The 27,654-nt window shown below is 39.0% G+C and overlaps 1 protein-coding gene and 1 non-coding gene across 9 annotated transcripts in view; one reads left to right on the top strand and one right to left on the bottom strand.

Annotated features, from left to right (window-relative positions):
- The window catches only part of ABI1 (abl interactor 1), a 127,370-nt gene that overhangs the window by 19,506 nt on the left and 80,210 nt on the right, over positions 1–27,654 (top strand). The window lies entirely within an intron of this gene.
- LOC125920497 (U6 spliceosomal RNA) lies at positions 3,629–3,731 on the bottom strand. Its single transcript, XR_007457086.1, has one exon. It is a non-coding gene; the product is annotated as a U6 spliceosomal RNA (small nuclear RNA).

Below are 27,654 nucleotides of genomic sequence, written 5' to 3'. Positions count from 1 at the left end.
AACATTTTTTAATGTTTATTTATTATTGAGAGACAGAGAGAGACAGAGCACTAGAGGGGGAGGGGCAGAGAGAGAGGGAGACACAGAATCTGAAGCAGGCTCCAGGCTCTGAGCTGTCAGCACAGAGCCTGACACGGGGCTCGAACGCACAAACTGTGAGATCATGACCTGAGCTGAAGTCGGACGCTTAACCGACTGAGCCACCCAGGTGCCCTGAGTTGGTCTTTTTTATGAGGCTGATGAGAAGGTATTGAAAGTTTTAAGCAATGGGATGATGTTATCATTTTTACTTTTAAAAACGATTACTCATGTTAAGAGTGGAGAACAGATTGGAAGGAGGCTTGTGTATGGATTGGAAGGAGCCCAAGAAGAGACTGGGGGGAGGCTAGTTTAGAGTTGATGGTATTAAGTGGTAGTGAATTAATCTAAAATCTCTAGTGCCTAGAATCAGTGTGGTAGGCTTGACTACTTATTTTTCTTTTCTAGAAAAAGGAGTGTTTGAGGCTATAGGGATGTGCTAGAAGTAGTTCAACAAATAGTTATTTGATATTCAACAGATACTTACTGTCTTTATGAAAGGCTATGGTAAGTACTGTGATGTCATGTTGTGATGTCTATTATATGTGATATAGTTATGTAAAAATCATTGAGTAATAGAAGATTAAATAGATTAAATAGAAGCCTTAAATTTAGAGAGGATAAAATTGATCTTTAGTACTTAAATTTAAATGAGGAAATATTCTGTATGGAAGAAAATAATTGTTATTTTGGAAGAGTTTTCAATTTTAATTTTGGCAATCAATCAGAATTTTGCTTGTGGTTAGAAAAAATGTCAAGCAGTGTTTTTCTTTTTTAGGTATTGAATACGTTCTTATAAAAGATGCAAATAATACTGTTGTATTAAAGGCAAAACTTATAAATCCCCTTTCTTATTCTACCCATGTTCCTACTCATTCCTTCTCCAAACTGTTGTCAAGTTTGTTTTGTATCCTTCCAAAGGATGAGGTAGTTGAGGAAGATTCATCTGGCATTGGTGCAGGATGGGTTAGTGAAGAGACAGACTGGATGCCACAAGACTAGTTAGAGGACTTGTATTTGTCTAGATGCAAAGAATATTTCTTGAATTGAGATAGCTGCAGTTGAGATTGAAAAGGAAGAAATAAATGCAAGCATCAGGAAGCCTTGATTAAGGAGAGATATGGGTAGATAGGGAAAGGGAGAACTCAAAGATGACTTATTTTTACCTGTAGCCATTCTCCTCCAGTATAAAGCGAATACGCCTACAGAAGGTAATTTGCAGTCATAGAAGTGAATCTATAGACCTTCTCTTTTCAACCGTTAGTACACAGTTGGTTCAGACACTTCCCAAGTTTTACTCCTCCACAGCTAAATTGATTGACAGAGCAGTGGGTTGGAGAATAGGAATAAGACTTGACTGTTAGCTGTCTGTGTGGGCAGAAGCTAGGAGAGGGAGGAAAGGGAGGAAGGAGAGGAAAGGGACTCCAAGGTCTCTGGCTGTATAGAATGATAGCAGGAGGTTGTGGTGCAGATTTTTCCTTCTGATGTTAATTTTGATGTTCTGTCATAATCTTCTGTATTATAGATGTTGACATTTTTAGACACTTAGAATATTTTTATAAGCACTTTCAAAACATGTGTGGACTTACATGTTGATTGAGAATTGTCCCTTTAAAAAAGAAAATTTTGAGAGAGACTTCTGAGGAACAGTGCAGTGTTTAGGGGTTTTAGGGAAGACTTCTCATAAAGACTAAGTTTAACTGAGTTATGAGTTTAAAGAGTTAAGGGGCAGGGGAGGTTGGGAGGCAAGGGAGGTGTAGGTAGTAGGAACAGCGTGTGTACAAGGCATGTTTGAGAGAGCTACAAGTAGTTTGCAAAATTTTGATGGTGTCTGATGTGTAGGGGAGGGTAGTTGAGGAGATGAGATCTCAGTCAAAAAACAGCCAGACCACTGTCATTAAACTGTAGATAACCAGTTCAGTGTTTCCCACATTTGAAAACAGAGAAACTATGTTTTAAATTTAATACTGATAAGATGAAATTGTGCTTTTGCTATGTCCTGATATGTGTTCTGTTCCTTTGTGTAGACACCTTTGACATAGTCAACAGAAACCAATGAATAAGTAAGTAAATGCAGGAAAATTGATTGATAGGTCTAAATAAATCATTTTTGTATGAACTGCTTGCATTAGTGGATTTATTATGTTAGTGTTTATTAATGTCTTGTGGAATATAGAGCCAGTTATCTCCAGTTCAGTTGTGCTTTTCTTCCACTCATCCTTGTTCCTCCCTCCCCCCTGCCCCCAACCACCCAAAGCAAACACACCAAAAAAGAAAAGGAAGAAAGGCAGCATGGTGCTATCTGTACCATGGTGAATATCCTGGTACTCTCTGGGTTTTTGTTTTGTTTTGCTTGGTTTTATTTTTATTTTTATTTTTTAATGCTTATTTATTTTTGAGAGAGAGAGACAGAGTGTGAATGGGGGAGGGGCAGAGAGAGGGAGATAGAGAATCTGAAACAGGCTCCAGGCTCTGAGCTGTCAGCACAGAGCCCAATGCAGGGCTTGAACTTGGCAGTGGCAAGATCATGACCTGAGCTGAAGTTGGTTGCTTAACTGACTGAGCCACCCAGGTGGCCCTGCTTTGATTTTTAAAAAATGTTTATTTATTTTGAGAGAGAGCATGCAAGCAGGGGAGGGAAAGAGGGAGAGGGAGAGGGAGAGGGAGAGAGAGAGGGAGAGAGAGGGAGAGAGAGAGAGAGAGAGAGAGAGAGAGAGAATCCCAGGCAGGCTCTGTGCTGCCAGCGCAGAGCCTTTCATGGGCCTCAATCCCACGAAGTGAGATCACAACCTTAGCTGAAATCGAGTGGCACCCTCAACCAGCTGAGCCATCCAGGTGCCCCTGTTTTGCTTTGATTTTTTTTTTTTTTAATTTTTTTTAACGTTTATTTATTTTTGAGACAGAGAGAGACAGAGCATGAACGGGGGAGGGTCAGAGAGAGGGAGACACAGAATCTGAAACAGGCTCCAGGCTCTGAGCTGTCAGCACAGAGCCCGACGTGGGGCTGGAACTCACGGACCGCGAGATCGTGACCTGAGCCGAAGTCGGCCGCTTAACCGACTGAGCCACCCAGGCGCCCCTGGTTTGCTTTGATTTTGAGTGAAGAGGTGAGATGACTTAAGGTGAGAGGAGGAGTAAATATTTACATCACTGAGAAGAATTGCAATAAAACATTACTTTTACAGTTAGAAGTCCTAGAAAAAATTTGCTTCCACCAAGATGTTTTGACTTCATGAACAGTATAAATCGTATAATGATCTTGTTTTTTTAATCTTTGTGGCTTCATGGTGATCAAAGCCAAACTGTGGTTCCAATTTATTAATTAGTACTGTGTGGTCTCTGTGATCTGTGTATTAATGTCCTTCCTTTATATTAGTGGATATCCTGACTTTTTTCTGTGTATTTTGCTGTTTTATACACATTTTTTGTATTGATACAATAATAGCTAATGACTTTTCCCCAGACCAATGAAATTATAATCTTTTTTTTTTTTTTTTTTTTAGTTTAAATGCATTTTATTTTTAAACAACCTACATGAATGTTTTCTTAAAAAAATATGAAATGCTTCACGAATTTGTGTGTCATCCTTGTTCAGGGCCATGCTAATCTCTGTATCGTTCTGATTTTAGTATATGTGCTGCCGAAGCAAGCATGAAATTATAATCTTTTAAGGGGGGAAATGAGGATGATCAAGTTCAGGCCTCAGGATTAAAAAAAAAAACTCATCAGGAGGTGTTGCTATCCTCCTGGGGTTGAGAATCACTCATTCTAGAGCAGGATGTTTTCAGCAAAGGGCAGGATAGTAATTATTTTAGGCATTGCAGGCTGTATTATCTGTCATAACTATTCAACTTTGCCTTTGTAGTAAGAAAGCCATAGATATGTAAATTAATAGATATGACTGTGTTCTAATAAAACTTTGCAAAAACAGGAGCAAGTATCTATTTATTAAAAAATTTTTTTTTAGGGGCGCCTGGGTGGCGCAGTCGGTTAAGCGTCCGACTTCAGCCAGGTCACGATCTCGCGGTCCGTGAGTTCGAGCCCCGCGTCAGGCTCTGGGCTGATGGCTCGGAGCCTGGAGCCTGTTTCCGATTCTGTGTCTCCCTCTCTCTCTGCCCCTCCCCCGTTCATGCTCTGTCTCTCTCTGTCCCAAAATAAATAAAAAACGTTGAAAAAAAAAATTATAAAAAAAAAAAATAAAAAAAAAAATTTTTTTTAAATTTATTTATTTTGAGAGAGAGAGTGAGCAGGGGAGGGACAGAAAGGGAGAGAGAGAATCCCAAGTAGGCTCCACACTGTCAGCACGTAGCCTGACGCGGAGCTCAAACTCACAAACTATGAGATCATGACCTGAGCCGAAACCAAAAGTTGGACACTTAATTGACTGAGCCACCCAGGCGCCCCCAGGAGCAAGTATTTAGCCTGAGGGTCATAGTTTATAGAGGTCTCTTCTACAGCCTGAACTTTAGTTGCTGTGCTATACTGCTGATGGACCAAAACTGTTTGAAGTAACATACTGACAGAAATGGATTTCTTTATTTCTTTTTTAAATAGACTTCTTTAGAGTAGTTTTAAGTTCACAGCAAAACTGAGTGGAAGGTACAGAGATTTCCCATATGCTTTCTACCCCTACACATGCATAACCTCCCGCATTATCAACATCCCTCACCAGGATGGTTTGTTTGTTACAGTTGATGAAACTGCATTGATTCATCATTATCACCCAGAGTCTGTAATTTACTAGTTTCCATAGTTTAGGGTTAACTCTTGGTGTTGTACTTTCTCTAGGTTTTGACAAATAACATGATGACAGCTGTCCACCATTATAGCATCATACACAGTAGTTCCATTGCCTTAAAAATCCTCTGTGCTTCACCTATTCATGCTCTATTCTAACCCCAGGCAGTCAGTGATCCTTTTTACTGTCACCATAGGTCTGCTTTTTCAAGAAGATCATATAGTGGTTAGAATCATACGGTATATAGCCTCTTCAGATTGGCTTCTTTCACACAGTAATATGCGTTTAAAGTGTCTCCATGTCCTTTCCTATCTTGATAGCTCATTTGTTTTTAGCTCTGAATAATATTGCGTTGTTTGAATGTACTGCTTTACTTATCCATTCACCCACTGAAGGACGTCTTGGTTGCTTCCAAGTTTTGGAAGTTACGAGTAAAAGTTGCTATAAACATTTTTGTGCAGGTTTTTATGTGTACATAAGTTTTCAGTTCGAAAGTGGCTGTACCATTTTGCATTCCCACCATTGATGAATGAAATTTCAAGTTGCTCCATATCTTTATCAGCATTCGATGTTGTCAGTGTTCTGGATTTTGGCCATTCTAATATTTAGTCATAGCTTGTTTTAATTTGCATTCCCCGTGAGATGTGATGTGGAACATATTTTCATAGGCTTATTTTCTGTGTGTCTTCTTTGATGATGGTGGTAAGGTCTTTAGCCCATTTTTAATTGGATTGTTTGTTTTCTTATTGTTGAATTTTAAGAGTTCTTTGTACTCTGTGGATAATAATTGTTATCAAGTATGTTTTGCAAGTATTTTCTTCCATTCTGTGTCTTGTCTTGACAGTGTCTTGTGGGCAGAAATATTTAATTTAATTTTTAAGAAATTTTTAATTTTAATGAAGTCTAGCTTGTTAATTCTTTTAGAGATTATGTCTTTAATGTTGTATCTAAAAAGTCATTGCTATTGGACACCTGGGTGGCTCAGTCAGTTAAGCATCTGACTCTTGGTTTCAGCTCAGGTCATGATCTCATGGTTTGTGAGATCAGGCCCTGCTTGGGGCTTTGCACTCACAGCACAGCACGGAGCCTGCTTGGGATTTGTTCTTTGCCTCTCTCCCACTCCCCTCTCTTTTCTCAAAATAAATAAGTAAAACTTGAAAAAAAAAAGTCATTTCCAAACCCAGGGTCATTTAGATTTTCTTCTCTGTTATCTTCTAGGAGTTTTACAGTTCTGGATTTTACATTTAAGTAGGACTGTGATACATTTATTTTTAAGTTTATTAATTTTTGAGAGAGAGCACATGAGTGGGAGAGGGGTGGGGGGAGTTACAGAGAATCCAAAGTGGGCTCACGCTGTTAGCACAGAGTCCTGCGTGGGGCTTGAACCCACAAACTGTGAGATTGTGACCCAAGCTGAAGTCGGAGGCTTAACCTGCTGAACCACTCAGGCGATCCAGGAGTGTGATAAATTGTTGTGAAGGGTATCAGGTCTTTGTTTAGATTCATTTTTTTGTGCATGGATGTCCATCTGTTCCAGTACCATTTTTTGAAAAGATTTTCTTGCTTCGTTGTATTGTCTTTGCTCCCTTATCAAAGATCAATTGACTAATTATATGGGCCTATTTATGGACTCTGTTTTGTTCTTTTGATCTGTATTTTTGTTCTGCCAGTGTCATACTGTTTTGACTACTGTAGCTTTATAGTAAGTCTTGAAGTTGGATAGCGTCAGTTCTTCAATTTTGTTCTCAAAATTATGTGTTGACTATTCTGAGTCTTTTGTCTCTCCATCTAAAATTTATTAAAAATTTTCCAGGTTCATTGAGATATAATTGACATGCAACATTGTGTAAATTTGAGGTGTACAACATGGTGAGTTGATACAAGTATACATTACAAAGTGATTACCGTAATAGGGTTAGTTAACACCTCCATCATCTCACATATTTACTACTTTGTTTTGTGGTAAGAGTCTTTATGATCTACTCTCAGCAACTTTTCAGGTATATGGTACAGTATTGTTAAATCACTGTTGTTACCATGCTGTACCTTAGATTCCCAGAACTTACTCATCTCATAACTGGAAGTTTGTACCCTTCATCAGCATCTCCCCATTTCTCCCATCACCACCCTTGGCAACTGCCATAAACTCTCTGTTTCTTTGAGTTTGGCTTTTTTTGATTCTACTTTGTCACAAATGGCAGGATTTCCTATTTTTCATGGCTGAAAATATTTCTCCGTGGGTGTTTGTGTATGTGCTACATCTTTATTCATCTGTAGATGGACACTTTAGTTTGTTTCTATACCTTGGCTATTAGGAATAATACTGCAGTGAATATAGGAGTGCAAGTATCTCTTCAAGATCCTGGTTTCATTTCCTTTGGAAATGTATCTAAAAATGGGATTTCTGGATCATATAGTAGTTCTGTTTTTATTTTTTTCAGGAAACTCCTTACTGTCTTCCATGTGACTGCACCAGTTTACATCCCACCCACTAAGCACAAGGTTTCCCTTTCCTCCACATCCTCACCAACACTTGTTATGTCTTTTCTTTTTGATGATAGCCATCCTGACAGATGTGAAGTGATATCTCATTATAGTTTTGATTTGCATTTTTATTTCTTAAGGTATTCCCTGCCTTTTTTGTTCTTTTTTTTTTTTTTTTTTTTTTTAAAGAAAATTTTGTTTTAAGCAAGCTCTATGCCTGGTGTGGGACTTGAACTCATGACCAATAAAATGTCACAAACAGACTCTGAGATCAAGTCTCATGCTCTTCTGACTGAGGTAGCCAGGCACCCCTGACTTGCATTTTTCTGGTGATTAGTGATGTTGAGCATCTTTTCATGTACCTGTTGGCCATTTGTATGTCTTCTTTGGGAAGCTCTTCAGGTCCTCTCTGTTATTTATTCATTTATTTGCTTGCATGCTTGCTTGCTGTTGAGTTGTAGGAGTTCCATATATATATATATATATATATATATATATATATATATATATAAAAATTTTTTTTTTAATGTTTATTTAGTTTTGAGAGAGAGAGAGAGAGAGAGAGAGAGAGCGAGCGCGTGCGCGAACATAAGCAGGGGAGTGGTAAAACAGACGGAGAGACAGAATCCGAAGCAGGCTCCAGGCTCTGAGCTATCAGCACGGAGCCTGGTGAGGGTGGGGAGGAGGCTTGAAATCATGACCTGAGCTGAGGCCTGACGCTTAACCACCTGAGCCACCCAGGTGCCCCACAGGGCCGACTCTTGATTTTAGCTCAGTTCATGATCTCATGGTTTGTGAGTTCAACCCCCACATTTGGCTGTGTGCTGACAGTGCAGAGCCTGCTTGAAATTCTCTCTCCTGCCTCTCACTGCTCCTTTCCTACCTGCATGTGCTCTCTCTCTCAAAATAAATAAATTTAAAAAAAAAAGATTAAAAAAAGATTATCTCCTTCAGCCCCTCTCCTCTGCTCACACATGCTCTCTCTCAAAATTAAAAAAAAAAAAAAAAGTTTTCTGCCTTCCTAATTTAGGACATCTCTTCTTGTAGAACTACAGTAGTCACAAATTGTTTCTTTTTATGCTATCCTAGAGTTACATTGGCTTTTTCTCTGTTCTCCAGTGACTGGATTCCTGTTTTCTACTTCACAGATTCTTTCTTCTGATTGATCCATGTTTCTGTTGATTGTTTCCACTGCATTTTCTATTTTATTCATTGTATTCTTTAGCTTTGGAATTTCTGTTTCTTTGTTTTGATTTGTCTCCGCTAAACTTCTCATTTTGTTTGTATATTTTTGCTGATTTTGTTAAATTATCTTTGTTGTAGCTCATTGAACTTCCTGGAACAGCTATTTTGAATTCTTTTCTTTTTTTTTTTTTAAAGTTTATTTCTTTACCTTGAGAGAGAAAGAGAGTGAGCATGAGTTGGGGGTGGTGCATTGAGGAAGGGAGAGAGAGAGAATCCCAAGCAGGCTCCTCACTATCGGTACAGAGCCCATCATGGGGCTCGAACCCACGAACTGCAAGATCATGATCTGAGCTGAAGAGTCGGAAGCTTAACTGACTGAGTCACCCAGGTGCCCCTATTTTGAATTCTTTATCTGGTAAATCATAGAACTTAATATCTTGGGGGTTGTTTACTGGAAAATTATTGTGAGCCTTTGATGGTATCTTTTCCTTGAATTTTCATGTTCCTTGAATTCTTGTGTTGTCTTCACATTTCAAATAGCAGTCACCCCCTCTTGTTTTTACTGATTGACTTCAGGACAGAACTGTCTTCTGTCAGCTCTGCTAGGAATTCTGAGACCTTTACCAATCTGCTGTGGCTATGCCTGCTCTAAATTTGCCTCTCTTTGTGGCAGAATTCTTAAGGTTCTGTGTTCGTTTTTGATTCTACAAAGTGCCATGCTAGGTACTGAAGGCCTACTTGGCTTTCCCATAGGTGGTGCTTACATGCTCATGTTAATGATGTATTGCAGGCCTGGTGATTTGGGCTGACTTTCTGTGTGTGCTCACCAGCCTTCTGGAAAAGCTCACTTTCACCATTGTCAGGTATGCTGACAGAGAGCCAGTTATGAGGTGGGGGTGTGTGTGGGTCAGGCATGTGGGGCACCAGTGATGCCTGTGGGCTAGTTTGGCAGTGTGTCCCCAGCAGCTCAAGGTTGGGCCTTCTGTTCTGAGATCTGGCTGCTGGTCTGCTAGCTGCCCACTACCCCCCTAGTTATGCAGCTCATGGCTTAGTTTTCTGGGTGGGGCAAGAAAGAAATGGGCTTCTTTGGCAGTGTCACACATCTGGGGAAGTCAGGTACTCGCTTATACACTCTCAAGTTGACTTTAGAGGAGAAATCATTGCCTGAGAAGGGCTCTCTTGGCACTGAGCTGTGCTGGAACTGTCTTGGAGGAAGGGTAACATGGGTAAAGTCAAACTGTTCCTCTTCTCTCAGATTTTTTTTTTTTTTTTTTTCCCAGTGGTGTACAGGATCTTTTCTAATGGACTTTTGGACTTCCACAAAGGTTCTCTCATCTGTGAGCGATTGTCTAAATTCGTGCTCTTCAAGGGCTCATAGACTGCAGTTCTGAGAAGCTGGAGCTGGCATCGGCCACTTTAGGGTCCACATCCAGGACCATTTGTATGTCTGTTACCTGATGCCTGGGTGGGTGAGGGTCCTTCCAGGTCTCTTGGCATATGGCGCTAGTGTCTGAACCAGAGCCAGATGGGGCTGTAACTAAGTCACTCCTCTGTTAAGGAGCTGCTTCTGAGTCTGTAGCCAAGACATTCAAGTCAGCTGCCTGGGTGCTGGCCTGTCTTAGAACAGCTCTCCTCACTCTTGGACTGCACTAGGGTTTTACAGTCTCTTCTCTGGATCTCATAGCTCCCACAAAGGCACTTTTGTTTGTAGATGGATGCTAGATTGTTGTGACTGAAGGTGGATATGTTGGGGAATATCTTTTTTGGCTGTCTTGCTGATATCACCTTTCCATGTAAACTTTAGAATCTGTCAGTAGTCACAAAATAACTTGCTAAGATTTTGATTGGTATTGCATTGAATAGGTCAAGTTGGGAATAAATGACATCTTGGCAATACTGAGTCTCCTTCTTCGTGATCATGAAATATCTCCATTTTTTAGTTCTTTGATTTTTTACATCAGAGTTTTATAGTTTTCTCCATATTAGATCTTGAACATATTTTGTTACGTAGCTTTCCTTTTAATGCTATTGTATCCTCTTAATTGGCATTTAGAGTTCTAATTGGTTAAATTATTTGGTTTGGATTCAGCATGTGGTAATTTATTAATAAAGTATTTCTTCCTCTTTTGTCTTTTTCTATTTTATAATGGCCTTTTTCTATTTTATAATGTTGAATAGAACATCCCTCTGTTCATATCTCAGATTTTTTGGAATAGCTACACGAATGATTCTACATCTATTTTTTTTTTGGCATGGCTGTAACTTAGAAAATTTAGTTGATTTCAGTAAAGATTTATTAATTGATTCTTATACTTGTATAGATCTCATACTTTTATATTACAGATTAAGAAATCCCAGTAAATATAGGTTGTTAGATAGTGTCATACTGGTCCTGATTTTTGGTTTGGAAAATGTGGTTAATGAATCACTAGGATGGAGACGGCCAAGACTGATTCTGTGAGACTATTGTAAGCTGGTATAAGTGAGCAAATAGGCAGAGTCAATGGTAGGACAAGGTACTTTTGTTGGTATTTATAGAACCTTGTTTTTTTGTTTTTTTTTTTTTTTTTTTTTTAAAGCAGAAGTACTTTGTTAAGTACGAGTCAGTTAATTAAGGGTGGTACTGATTGTGACAGTATTAACTACCACCTTACCTAGTAGTTGGCAAAACGATGCATTATAGTCCTGAAGTAATTTCCTAACAGAGTCACATTTGAGTATGAATTGAAGATGTGAATTTGTTCCTTTAGCCCAGTGAGGAATAACTTAGAAAAGTGTAAAATGTTTAATTTTTGTTTCTCTCATTTATAGAACCTCTATACACAGCATTGTTTTGTAGATCAAAAACATTCTCAGCTACCCTAAGAAAGTCAACTTTCTCACTGTATTCTCTTTCAGTTAATTAGAATTCATTTGGTATATAAATTAGTTAATGATGACTTGGAGTGGTTTATCTTAGAGGAACTACGTTAGTAGTTTCACTCTGACACATTAGAATTGTATTTTATTCACTGTTAGAATTACAGAATTATAGACTGGGAGGCAGATGGTATAGTGGAAGACCATGACTTTTGGAGATATAGTGGTTCTGTTCCTTCCTAGCAGTGGTACTTTGGGCAGATTACTTAACATCACTAAGTTTCTTTTTCCTCATTGTAAGTTACTGTAAGTGGGATATTTAACATAAAAATTCCTTTCTTGCATGTGGTACAGAGTATTAATACAATAGAATTCCTGTCTCGATTCTTGTCTTCTCTTCATTTTCCCAATCTGCTTTATAAAACTGCAGCTGAAGTGCTCTTTCTAAAACCAAAAACTAGTTCATGCCTTTTCTTCTTGAAAATTCTTCAGTGGATCCCTTAGCCTCCGGATGAATTCCAAATTCCTCAAGGGCCTGTAGGTTTTTTCTAGTCTTGTGGTTTATTTCCCCATTGGGCCTGCATTATAGTCCTTAAGTAATTTCCTAACAGAGTCACATTTATTTGAGTATGAATACTGAAGCTTGCTCACTTCCAAGCTAATGTTCTTGTTGCTTGTTACATTCTGCTTTGAACTCTGTCTTTTGCTCTTTGCCCTTCTTTCTGACCCTCAAGCTGCTTCGCTTGTTCAGAACATTAGGTTAAATAAAATTTCAGTCCCTTAAGTACATATGAGAAGAGTGAGAGATGTGTAAAGACCATTGGACTAAGATGCAGACCTGGGTTCTAGTCCTAGCTCCTCCATTTACTAGTTAGAGGATCTTTGGACAAATTAATATCTCTGAGCTTTATATAGTGTCCTTATCATTGAAACCAGGGAGTCTGCTTAGTTGATTGTGTGAAAATGCTTTGGAGCATAAATATATAGCTGCTAATAGTATTATTATCAAGAGTATATGTTGGGAGCTTCTGGGGTGGCTCATTTGGTTAAGTGTCCAACTCATGATTTTGGCTCAGGTTATGATCTCACAGTTCATGGGTTTGTGCCCAGTGTTCGGCTCTGTGCTGATAGTGTGGAGCCTGCTTGGGATTCTCTCTCTCCCCTTCTCTCTCTGCCTCTCTCCAGCTTTTGCACGTGCTCTCCCCTTCTTTCTCTCAAAATAAATAAACTTAAAAAAAGTCTATTTTGGGTATTTGTAAGTTAGCTCTGTTTTCTGATATTTGAGGAATTGGATTATGGGCCCTTACCCCAAATTTATATGTTGAAGCCCCAACCCTCACCCCGCTTGTGACTTTATTGGAGATAGGGCCTTCAAGGAGGTGATTAGGATTAAATGAGATCATAGGGTGTAGCTCTGATAGGACTGGGTTCCTTTTATTTTTATTTTTATTAAAAAAAAATTTTTTTTTAACGTTTATTTATTTTTGAGACAGAGACAGAGCATGAACGGGGGAGGGTCAGAGAGAGGGAGACACAGAATCTGAAGCAGGCTCCAGGCTCTGAGCTGTCAGCACAGAGCCTGACACGGGGCTCAAACTCACAAACCGTGAGATCATGACCTGAGCCGAAGTCGACCGCTTAACCGACTGAGCCACCCAGGCGCCCCTGAACTGGGTTCCTTTTAAAAGAGGAAGAGACAGCAGAGATCAGTCTCTTTCCACCATGTGAGGACATAATGAAAAATTGGTCCTCTGTAAGCCAGGAAGAATGCTCTCACCAGAAACAGAAGGCTGATCTTGGATTTTCTAGCCTCTAGAGCTGTAAGAAAATAAATTTCTGTTGTTGAAGCCATTCAACATTTTGTTATGGCAGCCTGAGCAGACTGATACATATTAAAATATGATTGCCTTGTGGGAAGGGCAAGCTAGACTGATTTCTCAGATAACATTGAATGAGTAACACAATCAGCCATAAATTAGTGGACTAGTTTAGAAAATGGCTTTGGTAATTTGGGAGTTACCCTAATAGATTTTTTGTCTATATGACTAGGAGTATTAAAGTTGTTACTTTCAAGTTTAACCAAAACCTGTTTTGGGAACTTACTCTGCCCCTCTCCCATATAAAAATTTAATCTTTAAGGATGCATTTGGCTGTAGGTAATGAACAACTCAGGCTTAAACAATGTGGAACATTTATTATTTTATATCACAAGAAATTCCAAGGTAGGATTGTCCCAGGGTTGGTTAATTCTTTAACTTAGTAGTATCAAGGATTCAAGTTCTTTCTGTTCTCCTATTTGGTGGGGTGGTAGTGAGGTATTATTAGCATTAGTTTTAGTTTCCTGCTGTTTGCAAGCTGGTTGCAGTAAAAATGTTACATGGCTATTATAGAACATTTGGAAATTCCACAAAAGAATAAAGATGAAAGCACAAATTTTTTATAATCCAATTGTTAACATGATGATGTATCCCCTCTCAATATCTGGTGGGTTAGTTTGTATATTTAATTATACCAAACAAAATTAGGTCACACTATATACACAGATACATATTCTGTTTTTTTTTCCATTAAGGTTATATAAGAAAAATTCTCTAAGTAAAAATAATAATTTCTTTCTGATTATTGAAGTAATGATCATTGAAAAAATTGGATACAGAAAAAAATACAAAGAATATTAAAAATCACCCATATCTCCTTACTGAAGGATAACTACTAACATATTGATATATTAATATATTGGTATATTGTTGAGTGTGTATAAATATACACATTTCTTTAAAAAAAAAACCAGGTACATAATTATTTGTTACTAGCTTTTTACCAAATATACACCTTTTCTTGTGGTTCATACCCCAGCATCTTTGCTTCTTCACTCTTAACCTGTACCTGTGGTCTCATGAGGAGTTTCAGTTGATTGAAGAAGAAAAATCTTTTTTTTTTTTTTTTTTTTGCAAAATAATAAATTTATTACATATGACTGGCAGATAGCTGTTGCTGATATATTATTCTCCCAATGTTCATGAAACATTTCAAAGTAAAATATAATTAAAAAAAATTTTTTTAACGTTTATTTATTATTGAGAGACAGAGAGAGACAGAGCATGAGCATGGAGGGACAGAGAGAGGGGGGAACAGGCTCCAGGCTCTGAACTATCAGCATGGAGCCCGACGTGGGGCTCGAACTCACAAACCGTGAGATCATGACCTGAGCCAAAGTCGGATGCTTAACTGACTGAGTCACCCAGGCGCCCCTCAAAGTAAAAAATAATTTTATACACCACACAATCACAGGGGTCCTTGAGGATCTCCAAACATTTTTTGAACTAGTTGACTTTCAATTGCGAGATCTGGTCCCAGCCCTGAAGCTTCAGGAGGTTAAGTGTGCCACCCAAGGTGGCTGGAATTTTCCCAGCTATAAGGACAAGATTCTACTTCAGAGATGAAGGGAGGGGAGTTCCCAAAAGGGACCAATAAAACCCCTGAAGCAGAAACAAGAGGAGACAAGGGTAGAGGGGGACTGTGGTTGAATCAGAGGACCTCTGGGGTGAAGGTGAAGAGCCCTCTCCAGGACCAGCATTCCTGGGTGCTCACCTGTGTCATCCCCCCTGCCCCAACAGGGGAAGGACTGCCCTACAACAGCAGTAGGTAGATCTGAAGGACTGCCCTACCAACAGCAGTAGGTAGATCTGATGCCCTACAACAGCAGTAGGTAGATCTGATGGTCGATCTAGTAGTTTGCAGAACCTGAAGAGGGGGCCCAGCAGGACCCTCAAATGGATTCTGGAGTATCCAGGATGTCAGGATGTACATGCCCTTGGTTAATGAGCAGTCCTTGCCAATAGTCCCAGGTCCTGGAAGGCATCAGTCAGGTTGTTGCAAGGATAGCCCTTGACTAAGACCAGTGGGCCTGCACAACCACACTGGAGTTGGTCACGTGAGCTCCATAGTGACCAGCCCAGAACTGCGTGTCCTGGCCCCAGTGTTCGAAGGACACAAAGTGGATGCCCATCTTGATGTTAGAGAACATGTGGGTGACCTGAAAGCAGACATTGTTGTTCCACTGCTGGATGGGAACAGTCATAGCAGAGAATTTATGTAGGACAGTCTGGTTGGCATTTAGAAGTTGGACACGGAGTCGGTACATACAGCCACTGTCGTGTCAGGCTCCCCACCTGAAGGAAGACACGAAGCAGGTCTGTGAGGGAGTCCCAGGCACCGTTGACCTGTTTACCTCCACCACCCAGCTGTTCCCACTGTGCTGCACCATCCATTTCCAGAGGCCTTCTGTTCTGAAGAAGAAAAATCTTGAGCTGAATTTACAGATGGTTTTACATCATATGCTGGTACCACCTGAAGATGGATATTTATGACACTGTAGCCACACTCAGGGGTGACCCGGAAGGGGAGTGGTGAAGGGAAATTCTCCTGATGAATGGAACTTTGAGCAATGCAGTGGAACTTTTTGCTTGGAAAGAGATGGTTAGAGATGTAGATCCACTCTGACTCATGGCAGTAGCAGTTGTTGGGCTTATTCATTATGGACCTGGAAAGAACATAATTGGAAGTATGCGGAATAGGTATATAGATGTGCTTCTCAGTGGGTATCAGGTAATATTTGTGTTCATTGTGAATGCCCATCAAAGAGTAACCTCAACAGAGAAGGGTCTCTGTAATCAAGTGGACCAGGTGTAACCTCTGGATTCTAGTCTCTTTCCCCAGCCACCTTTATCCCTGCTCAGTGGGCTCATGAAAATGATGTCAGGGTGGCAGGCTGGAGGTTGTGTATATGCTTAGCAATATGGACTTCCATTCACCAAGACCAACCTGGCTGCCACTGCTGCTGAATGACTAGCTTGCCAGTTGGAGAGAGCTGACACTGAATCCCTGAGATAGCACCATTCCTCTGGTATTTCTTATCACTTACTTTTGACCAGTCAACTCATTTTATAGCAGGTGAAATGTGGCATTGGGCTCATGCTCATGGATTTATGATCTTACCATGTTCTCCACTACCTTGAAACAGCTGAATTGATACAACAGTGCAGTGTTCTTTGAAAACTCACTTCACCAGCTGGTGGCAGTTCTTTGCAGTTCTGGGGTAATGTTCTCTAAGATGTGGTTCCAGTCTCTGAATCAGCCACCAGTGTGTGGTGGTATTTCTTTGGTAGCCAGAGTTCATAGAGAATCAAGAGGTTGACAAAAAGTGAATGAAGTCCTCTCACTATTACCCCTAGCAAAATTTTTGCTTCCTTTCTCAGAACTCTGGGGTATACTAGTTTAGAGTTCTTATTCCCAAAGAGAGGAATGCTTTTACTGGGAAAAGCAGTATTGGTCCTGTTGAACTAGAAGTTGAACACCTGGCCACTTCAGCTTTTTCATGCCAGTGAATTGATAGGCAAAGCAAAAGATTACTGGATTGGTTAGGGTGATTGAGCCTGACTCCCAAGTGGAAATTGAGTTGCTGCTACACAGTGAGGGTGAAGAGGACTATGTGAGGAATGCAGTAGATCATCTGGAGTGCCTTAGTACTTCCATGACCTATGATAAAAGTTAACAGAATATGAAAGCAATTGAATACAGGCAGGGCTGTTAATGGCAGTGGTTTGAGTCACCAGCCAAGGAGCAACAACCAGATGAGATGATTGCTGAGGATAAATGAAATATGTAGTAGACAGTAGAAGAAAATTATAAATGCCAGCTATGACCTCATGATCAGTTATAGAATGAAAACTCTAGTATTTATGAATATTTGTTCTATCTATACCTTAATATTTGTGTATATATAGTCAATTCTTTTTCTCCTCTCTCCCCAGTTCTCCTGTATTTAACTTAAGGTGTGTTAGCCTAAGTTAATACTAGGTTATACTTACTTAATGCGAAGTTAAATACTAAGTTAATACTAGGTTCTTAGTTAATGCTAAGTTAAATACTAGGTTAAGTGGTTAACCTAGTATTTGAGTATTTAAGTTATAAGATATCAAAGGGGAAATACGACGAAGCCAGTTACAAAAGGAATCAACATTACTCAAAAAGAAAGTAGACTTTGTATTCTCTTTTAGGAAGATAGCATCTTTTTGGTTGTATGCGGATGGTTGTATTATGTTAGACTGAAGCATGTTTTTGCTATTGTCTTTATTTAGGATTTAAATACAGTGAAAGAGGTTGGTACACATACCATATTGATAGAGGGTACTGTGGTGGTTTGTGCTATGTCAGTTTACTTAAGCTGGTTCTATAGTATGATTCCTTCCCTGTATGGTTGTGGGTTAGAATTGGCCAGAAGAGAATTTATGTAAACAGCATTCATGAACTTCTAAAGGTTTCTCTGGTTAGGTGTATTTAAGAGGCACAGAGGTGTTGGTGGGTTCCAGCTTGACCTTGGTCTCCTTTGTTCCGCATCTAGCTCTTTTTCCTGGTTACTGACAGTTTGGTCAACAGTGGCTTCAGGCCCCTCACCCGATACGAGACCTACAGAAGCATAGGTTCCTAGATCTCCCCAGGAGCATTTCTTTTGCAGTCCCATTTCTGCAGCTGGGTGTGGTTGGCTTCTCAAATTGATGATTCTGTGATCCTCCCACTTGCCTTGTGGACTATCTCAGCCTCCCCAACTATCCCTATAAATTGTAGAACATAAAATTCTATAATTAATTTCTTTTTTTAAGTTTATTTATTTATTTTGAGAGAGAGAGAGAGAGAGAGAGAGAGAGAGAGCACGTGCGTGAGAGCGCACAAGCAGGGGAGGGGAAAAGAGAGAATCCCAAGCCAGCTCCATCCTGAACAGCATGAACTTGTGAGATCTTGACCCAAGCTGAAATCAAGAGTTGTATGCGTACCCAACTGAGCCACCCAAGGCACCCCTGTAATTAATTTCTTATTCTCTAAGTCTTAGTGGCCCTGCTTCCCAGTTTGAATCCTGTCTTAATACACACTACTTGTTGGTAAGCATCTATCACATTTATTGACTACATGGCATTCTAGTATATGAATTTTTTTTTTATCACTTGTCATTGGGCATTTAGATTATTTCTATTTTTTCTTTTTTCACTGTTATAAACAAAGGTGGTGTGGACATCCTTGAACATATGGTTTTTTGTTTTGGCACTTGACCTTGTTTTAAATTTCTTTTATGTTTATTTTTGAGAGACAGAGCACGAGTGGGGGAAGGGCAGAGAGAGGGAGACAGGGGATCCAAAGTGGGCAGCAGAGACCTCAGTGTGGGGCCTGAACCCATGAACTGTGAGATCATGACCTGAGCTGAAGTCAAACAGTTAACTGACTAAGCCACACAGGAGTCTCATTGGCACTTGACCTTTTATTTCTTTTGGGTAAATTTCTGGAAGTGAAGAATATATGCGTTTTATTTATATTTTTATTTTATTTTTAAATTAGGCTTCACGCCCAGTGAGGACCCCAACGTAGGGCTTGAACTCACAACCCCGAGATTAAGACCTGAGTTGAGATCAAGAGTCTTGAGCCACCTAGGCGCCCCAAGAATATATGCATTTTAGAGAAATGTTATACTTGTCTAATTGCACCCTCTAGCAGTATGTGAAAGTACTTGCCCAGCCTACACTCTTGATCATGATGGCTCTTTGAGTTTCTTTTTTTTTTAAGTTTTATTTAAATTTAAATTTTATTTAAATTCCAGTTAGCAGTTGGATGGGATTTTGCTTGGGATTCTCTCTCTCCTCTCTATCTGCCCCTCCCCCATGCACCCTTGCTGTCTCTCTCTCAAAATTAATAAACATTGAAAACAATTCCAGAGGTGCCTGAGTGGCTCAGTCAGTTAAGCATTCGACTTTGGCTCAGGTCGTGATCTCACGGTTTGTGAGTTAAAGCCTCGTGTTGGGCTCTTTGCTGACAGCTCGGGGCCTGGGGCCTGCTTCTGATTCTGTGTCTCTCTCTCTTCTCCTCCCCCACCTCCGCACTCTGTCTTTCTCTCAAAAATAAACATTAAAAAAAAAATCTGATTGGTTAATGTACAATGTAATCTTAGTTTCAGGTGTACAACATAGTGATTCAGCACTTCCATACAACACCCGCTGCTCATCACAAATTCACTCCTTAATCTCCATCACCTATTTAACCCATCCCCCCCACTCACCTCCCCTCTGATTTCAGTTCTTTTAAGAAGAAAGAAGATCATGTGAGAAGATAATTAGTTAACATGGAAGGAGTTAGTGGAAGGAGGCTAGTGTCTCAGACTAAGTATGAAATATATTCTGTCAATAATACTTAAGCTAATTATGTGTAACTAATTCTGTGTTTAAATGTAGTTGCTCTTTTAGGGGCACCTGGGTGGCTCAGTCGGCTAAGTGTCCCAACTTCAGCTCAGGTCATGATCTCACGGCTTGTGAGTTAAGCCCCATGTTGGGTTCTGTGCTGACAGCAGAGAGCCTGGAGCCTGCTTCGGATTCTGTGTGTGTCTCTCTCTCTGTCCTTCCCTCGTTTGTGCTCTCTCTCTTGGTCTCTCAAAACTAAATAAATGTTAAAAAAAGTTTTTTTTAAATGTAGTTGCTTTTTTGCAAGCTGGGTTTTTACAGGTTTTGCATTAAGCCTGTTTTTTACAATACAAGTTTTGTAGTATATATAGGAATTAGTCTGGGATAAATGTCACTGACTTAGGCTGTCATTACGGCAAAACTTAAAATTTCAGAGTCTGAATATTTAGTTATTGGAAATGCCCTGGGGATATAAATTAACTTGTGAAGGTTTAAAAACAATCTTTTTTTTTTTTTTCCCCCTCTAAGTTTGTTTATTTTGAGAGAAGGAGAGGGAGATAGTGCACCAGTGCATGTGGGAGAGAGGCAGAGAGAGAGGGAGGATAGAGAATCTTAAGCAGGTTCTACGCTCAGTGGGGAGCCCCATGTCGGGCTCGATCTCACAAACTGTGAGATCATGACCTGAGCCAAAATCAGAAGTCAAACTCTCAAATGATTAAGCCACCCAAGCGCCCCTAAAAATATATTCTATATTATTAGGGTTGAATTTTGAATTTTATATAGAGTATACTAGCTGTTGATTGTATTACCTCTTCTATTAAAGATGAGTGTGCCACAACTTTCATTCCTTGACCATCAGAACTGTGTGATAGGCACAGAGACTTCCTCTAGATTTTGCTGGAAGCTCATAGGTCTCTTAGCAGTTGCTTCAGTGGGAGGTGGTAGGAGGATCTGTGCTAAGGCTTACAATAGCTAGATTTCAACCTGAATTGTTAGGCAAACAATTTGTTCTTTCTGCTGGATATTTGCCATAACCTGGTAGAGTTTGTTTTATGTAGTTTTCACTTTTGTTAGAATGGGAACTGTGTTGGAGAAAATTATATCCTTTCAACGCTAGCTGGGTATTGAATATATGCATACCTTAATCCCCATGACTCCATGCTTACGAGGTTTGTTTGTCAGTGGTGAACCAACATTTAGTCCATGTGCTCTTTTTCCCCCTCATCCTTTCCACAAAATGATTATAAAATTTACTGGAAAGTTTCTTAGGTCTCAAACCAATCAAACCTTAGGTTGGCCTTCAGCAAAATAGATGTTTTGTTTTGTGTACTTTGTGATATATAAAACTCATGTCTTAAGTTTTTCCTATTAGTATTACCATACTTGTGGTTTTTTTTTTTTTGGAGGGCCCTTAGACCAAGAAGTGTTCCTTATATACTGTATTTGATCAATTCTAAGAAACTTCCTCCTCACCCCCACATTTTAACCTTTTCTGAAATTGGGATGCATTTTACAGTTAAAAAGCTGGTAGAGCACTAGTCATTGTCTGTACTTGTGTGAACTTGGTTGTTTTTGCTGGTGGTTTAACCAGTTTAGTGAAACCTGTTAAATCATTAAGGACCATTTGAGGAAAGAGTAGAGTCCTGGGTTTTGCTTTAAGAAAGTTTTGGCAGGGGGGCAACAGCTTCTGGTAGGATTAAGATAGCACTAGTATCAAAATTTGCAGAATTAGTGTCAGCAGCTTGGAAGAAAATTCTGGAAATAATGGTAGAGCCTTATCTTAAAATATATTGTGTTACCCGCAGTGGGAAGTTCACAGCATCACCTATATAGTATTCTTGCCACTTTGCTTAATCAGAATATAGTTATAAGGAAATAATCAGACAAATCCAGTTTGTCGGACTTTCTTAAGACACCTGGTCTGGATTTTTTTGTTTTCAAGTTTGTTTGTTTGTTTATTTAGAGAGTGGGAGAGAGGGAATCCTGAGCAGGCTCTGCATTGTCAGCATGGAGCCGCATGCAGGGCTCAAACCTATGAACTGTGAGATCACGACTTGAGCCAAAGTCAAGAGTTGGATGCTTAACCTATTGAGCCACCCAGGCACTCCTGGATTTTTAAAATATCTATGTCTTTAACATGAAAAACGATCAGGGTCGAAGGGTTAAGGTTGTTTGAGTTTTAAGGAAACTAAATAGACATGACAATAGTTGTAAAATCTGGTTAGATCTTGGATCATACAAAAGATAAGAGGTTTTTTTTGTTCTTGGGATTTGGATAACTTTGAACATGAATTTTCTAGCAGATTTTATTACTTTCTTTATGATTAAGAGAGACCATCTAAATAAATCTGAAAAAGCATTTTCTATAAATATAATTCTTCTAAAGAAAGCACTCTGACACAATTTAATTGGCATTTTTTTTCTCAGTCATTAGGTAAAAATGGTGCATCTAACACTATCTGGTTTGTTGGAATCATTGAAATAGAGTATTTTTTTATGTAGATTTAGGTTATTTTTTAATGGATTGTCATGAAATTGCTTCCATTAACTAATTGGGAAAAACCTTATTTAAACCATTTAAAATATTCTGTGGGGAAAAATACAGACTTTGGAAAAGTTTCTGGGAGGTTTGGATTAGAAGAGAGTTGGGGCACCTGGGTGGCTCAGTCGGTTGAGCGACCGACTTTGGCTCAGGTCATGATCTCACAGTTTGTGAGTTCAAGCCCCACGTCGGGCTCTTCGCTGATGGCTCAGAGCCTGGAGTCTGCTTCAGATTCTATGTCTCATTCTCTCTCTGCCCCTCCCCTACCTGTGCTGTGTCTCTCTCTGTCTCTTAAAAATAAATAAATGAAAAAAAATTAAAAAAAAAAAGAGAGTTAAAAGTTTTTAAAAGAAAAAAAGAAAAAGAAAAGTTATTAAAAGAAATGACGTGATTACATTTCTAGAAAGGGGGGAGAAAAGGTATAGACACAAAAGCAAGATGGCAGAAAACTTGATGCACATGAGACCTCCCCTGTTTGTTACCTAATAAGTAGGTCATTAAGCCACTTGCAGTTAGGGCAGAGAGAAATTATTGCTTTTCAGAGAAAGCAAATTATTTTCAAGTCCTCTTGGCAGACTTTCAGGAAGGTTTCAAAGTGAGAAAGGGAATGTTTTAATTCAAGTCATATTATTATTTTGAAATGTTATTTATAGCATTCTATAGCATATGTGCTTAGGTATATAGGCTCTGTTTTCCATATAAGATTTATTTTATTTAACATTTATTTATTATTATTTTTAATTTTTTTAATGTTTATTCATTTTTGAGAGAGACAATGTAAGCGGGGCAGGGGCAGTGATAGAGGGAGACACAGAATCTGAAGCAGGCTCCAGACTCTGAGCTGTCAGCACAGAGCCTGACATGGAGCTTAAACTCACAAACTGTGAGATCATGACCTGAGCTGAAGTGGGACGCTTAACTGACTGAGCCACCTAGGCACCCCCGTATAGTACATCTTTTAACGAAGTAGGGCCCTACCTCAGAATGGCACTTTTTTTTTTTTTTTTTAGTTTATTTATTTTGAGAGCATGAGCCAGGGGAGGGGCAGAGAGAGGGAGAGAGAGAATGAATCCCAAGCAGGCTCACCTCCCAGGACAGAGCCTGACATGGGGCTCGAACTCACAAACTGTGAGATAATGACCAGAGCCAAAATCAAGAGTCTGATGCTTACCTGACTGAGGCACCCAGGTGCCCCTAGAATGGTACTTAAAAAAAATTTTTTTTACATGTTTATTTAATTTGAGACAGTGAGGGAGAACAAACCAGCAGGAAAGGGGCAGAGAGAGAAGGTGAGAGAGAGAATCCCAAGCAGGTTCTGCACCATCATTGTAGAGCCCAATACAGGGCTCAAACCCACGAACCAGGAGATCATGACCTGAACCAAAGTTAAGAGATGCTTAACCAACTGAGTTGCCCAGGTGCCCCTAGAATGGCACTTTGAACGTTAGCTTACTGGTTTGTATTTGGAACTTAATTGTACAGCTAATATGTTACTATGAAGAGTTGGAAGAAAATGATTAGTTTTATTAAAATTGTAAAATAAATATGTAATTAATAAATGAGTGGTGCCTAGTGTGTGAAGTAAACAGATTTAAGGGCAGAGCTAGAACAAAATGACAGTATTGGTGTTTTGGTGCTTATTTCATATGATTAAAAATGTCTATTTAATAGATACTTAATTTTTAAGATACTTTCTTTAAATTTTGTTTTTTTAACGTTTATTTTTGAGAGAGAGGGAGAGAGAGACAGAGCGCAAGCAGGGGAGGGGCGGAGAGAGGGGGAGACACAGAATTCGAAGCAGGCTCCAGGCTCTGAGCTGTTAGCATATAGCTTGACGTGGGGCTTGAATCCGAGAACTGTGAGATCATGACCGAGCCTAAGTCAGACACCTGACTGAGCCACCCAGGCTCCCCAATTTTTAAGATTCTTTCTAAGAAAAGAGTTCTGAGTTCATTTAAAAAATAAGTAAACATTAATTTTTCATGTATTTCAGATATAAATTTTTGCGGGCATTATAAAACCATGTAAAATGTGAATTTATAAAACTAAATATGATACTGAAATTGAAGGGCAGGCAAATGGGGTTATCATTGTTCTTTCTACTTGTATGTATATTAACTATTACTCGGGAGCAGTAGGAGGTATTCATAATTAACTGTACATGTTTTCCTCTGAATGCCTACAACTACTAAATGATGCTATCTCTTGTTTGATCATTTAGAAGAAATTGGATTCAAATTTGTTTTTTTCACAGGGCTCAATATGTTGATGCTCTGATTAAAATCAGGTTAATATTAGAGGATTTAAAATGAGGCAAGTAGGCAACAAACAGGCTACTGCCATAACCATGAAGCAGTTGCACATTTTTTTTTTTTTTTCTTTGAAAAGATGCTCAGGAAGAATAGGCCATGGAGAAATGTCCACAGTACATCATTTACGAAAAAGCAGGACTGAAGGGTATAATGTCAGATTTTACATTCTTGCGTACAAACACATACTGAGAGACTTGAAAAAAAATACACTAAAATGTTAACATGGTCTATTTGAATGATGGGACCATGATACAATTTTTCATTCATATTTTTCTCTCTTTTTTAGTATTTTTCTGATAAAAACAGGCAAAAATTCAAAAACTATATAGCATTTTTCATTTAGAGTGCATTTGTTTTAAGCATAGTCATGACAACGTTCTGTGCCTTTTAGGATTCAAGTATTTACTTGAGATAAAGAGAGGGAGAAAGATTTTTGTTGTGGTACTAGATGAAGGTTGAGAAAATGAGGGAGAGGAAATATGGTTAAAGGTAAACTTATGGATATGAGAGAGTTTGCTTATAGATGGTAATTTCCACTTTAGGGAGTGAAAAAAAGAAATTACTTTGCCTATGTGGTCACCTTGCGGGACTTACAGGTATAGATATCACTTGAAAATGTTCTTTGCTCCAACTAGCAGATCCTGACTCACTAAAGCTTGGTTTCCACAGGTAGACAAGGAAGGAAGAAGAGAGCTAGTTTTATGTATGGGCTGGTCATAAAATTCAGTTATCTAAGGAATTTCCTGTTTAGTTCTTAGCTACATTGTTTATTTTGAGTTTAGCTCTTTTAAGTAATTAACTTTTTCTTTTAAAGCTGAACATGTTTATTTCCATTTTAAGCAGACTTCATCAGTGGCATAAGACAGGGATGGCAAAATGGGTTTCATATCACATGTCAACTTCTAGAGTGATTAGTTAAGAGTTTTTAGATTTTGCAGAGAAGACAGCTATAGGTAATTAACAATGTCTGTTTTAGTTCTTTGGAGAAATTCTGGCTGTTTGTCTTCTAGTTTATAATCCATTTTGTTTTGATACTTGGAATGTACTAAAGCTGTTGGTAGTGATGCAGGTAAAGTATAATAAAAGAACAGCAGAGACCAGCTTATTGGATACTAAACTTACAAGCCTGAAATAAGCAACAACAACAATTCTGGTGCAGATATTGCTTTTAAATTCAGTGGTCTATAGAGGAAATTAACTAACTTGACCTGTGTCTTCAATGAAGTCGTGGCAACCCACATGTAGGTATTGAGCACTTTAAAGTGTGGCTAGTTGGAAAAAATGAATTTTTAAATTTCCCTTAATTTTAATTATTTTAAATTTATTTATTTATTTATTTTTAACGTTTATTTATTTTTGAGACAGAGACAGAGTGTGAACAGGGGAGGGGCAGAGAGAGAGGGAGACACAGAATCTGAAACAGGCTCCAGGCTCTGAGCTGTCAGCACAGAGCCCGATGCGGGGCTCGAACTCATAGACCGCGAGATCATGACCTGAGCCGGAGTCGGACGCTTAACCGACTGAGCCACCCAGGCGCCCCTAATTATTTTAAATTTAAAGATGGAAGCAGTATAAAATAGTTTCCATTAAACACAACTCTGTTGTTTTGATAGGGACTACATTTTACTTTTAACAGTTGCATTGGAACGTGCATGAGAGGTTTCTCTGTGTAGGCCTGGAAGAAACACCCATTTCTGTTACCATTGCATTGCAATATTTAGTTTTATGACTATGCAATTAGGGAAGCTGGGAAATGAAGTATAATTATGTGCTCTGGAGGAAGGGAGGATAGTGCAAAGCTAGTAGTCTCTTTGATGCTTGTGAAAGAAAAGTGTGCAACTTGTATACTAAAAACAAAACAAAAGGCACATGAAACTCTAGAATTCAGTGGATAACTGAAAAGTATCATTCAAGATGAAATCTGCCTAGTTTTAAACATACTAAGAATTGAAAGTACTTCCTTAGATTCATAAAGGGCATATATCTTTATAAAGGTCAGTTGCCCCAAAAGCCAGTGCAATAGAGCAAAAAAAAAGAAGATACACAGATTGGGAAGTAAGAAGTAAAATCACCTTTTGTGATTGTCTATGTACAATAGCCTAAGAAATCTACAAAAAAGCAACCGCAGCAAATAAATGAATTTAGCAATGTTGCAGGATTACAATACAAGGTCAATATTAAAAAATCAATTGTATTTCCATAAGCTTGCAATGAATAATTGGCAATTGAAATGATAAAAACAGTATCATTCATGATAGCATCAAAAAGTATGAAATACATGGGGTGCCTCGGTGGCTCAGTTGGTTCGGTGTCTGACTCTTGATTTTGACTCAGGTCATGATCTCACAGTTTGTGGGTTTGAGCCCCATGTTGGGCTCCACAGTGTGTGTGGAGCTTGTTTGGGATTCTCTCTCCCTCTCTCTGTGCCCCTCCCCAGCTTTCTCTCTCAAAATAAATAAACATTAAAAAAAAAAAGTATGAAGTACATAAGGATAAATTTAACAAAATGTTTGCAGTTAGTATACAAACACTTTAAATTCTCCCTGTGATGTTTTTTTTTTTTTTTAGAAGACCTATATAGTAGGGGAGGGTTACTGTGTTTACAGCTGGAAGATGCAGTGTTGTTAAGATGGCAGTTTTCTCCAAGTTGATTTCTAGATTCAGTATAATCCCTGTCAAATTTTTAGTGGACTCTTTTGTGGAAATTGATAAAGTGATTCTAAAATTGACATGAAAGTGCAAAAGACTTAGAAATATCCAAAACATGGGGTGCCTGGGTGGCTCAGTTGGTTAAGCATCCGACTTCGGCTCAGGTCATGATCTCCCCGTTTGTGAGTTCGAGCCCCGCGTCGGGCTCTGTGCTGATAGCTTGGAGCCTGGAGCCTGCTTTGGATTCTGTGTCTCCTTCTCCCTCTGCCCCTCTCTTGCTCATGCTCTGTCTCTCTCTGTCTCTCAATAATAAATAAATGTTAAAAAAATTTCCTAAAAAAAAGTATCCACAACAGTCTTGAAAAAGGAAAACAGATGTGGGGGACTTTAGTACCTGTCTTCTAGAGTTATTAAAATTCTAGTAATCAATACAGTATAGTACTAGATGAGGATCAACAGGTATTACAGTGGAACCCAAAAGAGAGCCCAGAAGTAGACCCACATATATGTAGTCAGTTGATTTTTGAGTAAGTGCCAAGACAATTCATTGAAGAAAAGGGTGATCTTTTCAACAAATGATGCTGG

The sequence above is a fragment of the Panthera uncia genome, chromosome B4 (genome assembly GCF_023721935.1).
Source record: "Panthera uncia isolate 11264 chromosome B4, Puncia_PCG_1.0, whole genome shotgun sequence".
Classification (NCBI taxonomy): Eukaryota; Metazoa; Chordata; class Mammalia; order Carnivora; family Felidae; genus Panthera; species Panthera uncia.
The sequence above is the reverse complement of the archived record's forward strand: the minus strand, read 5'-3'. Positions and strand labels throughout refer to the sequence as shown.